Source organism: Arachis ipaensis, chromosome B4, assembly GCF_059453495.1.
Source record: "Arachis ipaensis isolate K30076 ecotype BB chromosome B4, ASM5945349v1, whole genome shotgun sequence".
Classification (NCBI taxonomy): domain Eukaryota; kingdom Viridiplantae; phylum Streptophyta; class Magnoliopsida; order Fabales; family Fabaceae; genus Arachis; species Arachis ipaensis.
In genome coordinates, this window is record NC_142439.1 from 135,356,744 (window position 1) to 135,360,865 (window position 4,122).

Sequence of the window (4,122 nt, forward strand, 5' to 3'; positions counted from 1 at the left end):
TCCATTAGAAACTTGGAGGCACAAGTGGGTCAGCTGAGTAAAAGGGTTACTGAAACTCCTCCTAGTACTCTCCCAAGCAATACAGAAGAGAATCCCAAAGGAGAGTGCAAGGCCATTGATGTAATCAAAATGGCTGAAACCTTAGAGGAGGAGGAGGACGTGAATCCCAATTAGGAAGACCTCAGGGAACGTTCATTAGCCATTAAGGAGTACCTTAATAAGGAACCAAAGGAATCTAAGGCTCATACAGAGACCATAGAGATTCCATTGGACTTCCTTTTACCATTCATGAGCTCTGATGACTATTCATTTTCTGAAGAGGATGAAGACATTGTTGAAGGGCAAGTTGCCCAGTATTTAGGAGCAATCATGAAGCTGAATGCCAACTATTTGGTAATGAGACTTGGGAGGATGAACCTCCCTTGCTTACCAATGAACTGAATACATTGGTTCAGCAAACTTTACCTCAAAAGAAACAGGATCCTAGTAAATTCTTAATACCATGTACCATAGGCACCATGAGCTTTGAGAAAGCTCTGTGTGACCTAGGGTCAGGGATAAACTTGATGCCACTCTCTGTAATGGAGAAACTGGGAATCTTTGAGGTACAGGCTGCAAAATTCTCATTAGAAATGGCAGATAAATCTATGAAAAAGGCTTATGGACTAGTAGAGGACATGCTAGTGAAGGTTGAAGGCCTTTACATCCCTGCTGATTTCATAATCTTAGACACTAAGAGGGATGAGGATGAATCCATCATCCTTGGAAGACCCTTCCTAGCCACAGCAAGAGCAGTGATTGATGTTGACAGAGGAGAGTTGATCCTTCAGTTGAATGAAGACTACCATGTAGTTAAGACTCAAGGTTCTCCTTCTGTACACATGGAGAGTAAGCATGAAGAGCTTCTCTCAGTACAGAGTCAAACAGAACCCCCACATTCAAACTCTAAGTTTGGGATTGAGAGATCTCAACCATGCTCTGATTATCTGTGAGGCTCCGTGAGAGCTCACTGTCAAGCTATCGACATTAAAAAAGTGCTTATTGGGAGGCAACCCAATTTTATTTTAATTTTATATCTATGTTATTTTGTGTTTTCTTTTAGGTTGATGATCATGTGGAGTCACAAAAACAAGTACAAAAATGAAGCAAATTAAAAAATAGCATTAAAAATAGCACACCCTGGAGGAAAAGCTTACTGCCATTTAAACACCAGTAAGAGTAGCAGAATGGGCGTTAAACGCCCAGTCTGGCACCATTCTGGGCGTTTAACGCCAGAAAGAAGCACCAGACTGGCGTTTAACGCCAGAACAGGGCATCAATCTGGCGTTAAATGCCAGAAACAAGTAGCAGGCTGGCGTTTAAATGCCAGAAAGGGAAGAAAAGCTGGCGTACAGGCAGCAGTCTGGCGTTAAACGCCAGGATTGCACTCTAAGGCATTTTGTACGCCTAATTGGAGCAGGGATGAGAAATTCTTGACCCTTCAGGATCTGTGGACCCCACAGGATCCCCACCAACCTCAACTCACTCTCTCTCTTCTTCACATCTTTTCATAACACTCTTCCCTAAATACCCTTCACCAAACACCTCCATATCTCTTCCCCAAATACACATCACAAAACCCTCTTCCTCCCTTGGTCGAACCACACCCCACCCTCCATCTCCTCCTTTTTCTTCTTCTTCTACTTCTTTCTTTCTTCTTTTGCTCGAGGATGAGCAAACCTTTTAAGTTTGGTGTAGTGAAAACATTGCTTTTTATTTTTCCATAACCATTTATGGCACCTAAGGCCAGAGAAACCTCTAGAAAGAGGAAAGGGAAGGCAATTGCTTCCACCTCTGAGTCATGGGAGATGGAGAGATTCATCTCAAAGGACCATCCATGGACCTCAACAAGAGCATGAGGAAGTACCTCATCAAGAAATCCCTGAGATGCCTCAAGGGATGCATTTTCCTCCACACAACTATTGGGAGCAACTCAACACTTCTTTGGAAAGCTTGAGTTACAACATGGACCAATTAAGGGTGGAACACCAAGAGCACTCCATCATTCTCCATGAGATTAGAGAAGATCAAAGAGCCATGAGGGAGGAGCAACAAAGGCAAGGAAGAGACATAGAGGAGCTCAAGAGCACCATTGGTTCTTCAAGAGGAGGAAGACACCACCCTCACTAAGATGGACTCATTCCTTAATTTCCTTGTCTATTTATTTTTCTGTTTTTCGATTTTTATGCTTGATGTTCTATCTATGTTTGTGTCTTCACTACATGATCATTAGTGTCTAGTGTCTATGTTTTAAAGCTATGAATAATTCCATGAATCCTTCACCTTTCTTAAATGAAAAATATTTCTAATTACAAAAGAACAAGAAGTACATGAGTTTCGAAATTTATCCTTGAAATTAGTTTAATTATTTTGATGTGGTGACAATACTTTTTGTTTTCTGAATGAATGCTTGAACAGTGCATATTTTTTATCTTGTTGTTTATGGATGTTAAAATTGTTGGCTCTTGAAAGAATAATGAAAAAGAGAAATGTTATTGATGATCTGAAAAATCATAAAATTAATTCTTGAAGCAAGAAAAAGCAGTGAATGATAAGGCTTAGGGAAAAAAAAAAGAAAAAAATGGCGAGAAAGAAAAGAAAGAAAAATAAAAAGCAAGCAGAAAAAGCCAATAACCTTTAAACCAAAATGCAAGGGTAGAAAGGATCTAAGGCTTTGAGCATTAATGGATAGGAGGGCCCAAGGAAATAAAATCCAGGCCTAAGCGGCTAAATCAAACTGTCCTTAACTGTGTGCTTGTGGCATGAAGGTCCAAGTGAAAAGCTTGAGACTGAGTGGTTAAAGTCGTGATCCAAAGAAAAAAGAGTGTGCTTAAGAACTCTGGACACCTCTAATTGGGGACTTTTGCAAATCTAAGTCACAATCTGAAAAGGTTCACCCAATTATGTGTCTGTGGCATTTATGTATCCGGTGGTAATACTGGAAGACAAAGTGCTTAGGGCCACAGCCAAGACTCATAAAGTAACTGTGTTTAAGAATCAACATACTAAACTAGGAGAATCAATAACACTATCTGAATTCTGAGTTCCTATGGATGCCAATCATTCTAAACTTCAAAGGAAAAAGTGAGATGCCAAAACTGTTCAGGAGCAAAAAGCTACTAGTCCCGCTCATCTAATTGGAGCTAAGTTTCATTGATATTTTGGAATTTATAGTATATTCTCTTCTTTTTATCCTATTTAATTTTCAGTCGCTTGGGGACAAGCAACAATTTAAGTTTGGTGTTGTGATGAGCAGATAATTTATACGCTTTTGGCACTGTTTTTAGGTATTTTTAGTAGGATCTAGCTACTTTTTAGGATATTTTTATTAGTTTTTATGCAAAATTCACATTTTTGGACTTTACTATGAGTTTGTGTATTTTTCTGTGATTTCAGATATTTTCTGGCTAAAATTGAGGGACCTGAGCAAAAATCTGATTCAGAGGCTGAAAAAGGACTGCAGATGCTATTGGACTCTGACCTCCCTACACTCGAAGTGGATTTTCTGGAGCTACAGAACTTCAAATGGCGCGCTCTCAATTGCGTTGGAAAGTAGACATCTAGGGCTTTCCAGAAATATATAATGGTTCATACTTTGCTCGAGTTTTGATGATGAAAACTGGCGTTCAAACGCCCATTCTCTGCCCTATTCTGAAGTTAAACGCCAGAAACAGGTTACAAGTTAGAGTTAAATGCCAGAAACAGGTTACAACCTGGCATTTAACTCCAAGAGAAGCCTCTACACGTGAAAGCTTCAATGCTCAGCCCAAGCACACACCAAGTGGGTCCGGAAGTGGATTTCTGCATCATTTACATATCTCTGTAAACCCTAGTAGCTAGTTCATTATAAATAGGACCTTTTACTATTGTATTGACATCCATCTTTGATCCGTTTTATGCGATCTTAGACCTTTATGGAGGCTGGCCATTCGGCCATGCCTGGACCTTCATCACTTATGTATTTTCAACGGTGGAGTTTCTACACACCATAGATTAAGGTGTGGAGCTCTGCTGTTCCTCAAGTATTAATGCAATTACTACTATTTTCTATTCAATTTAAGATTATTCTTATTCTAAGATATT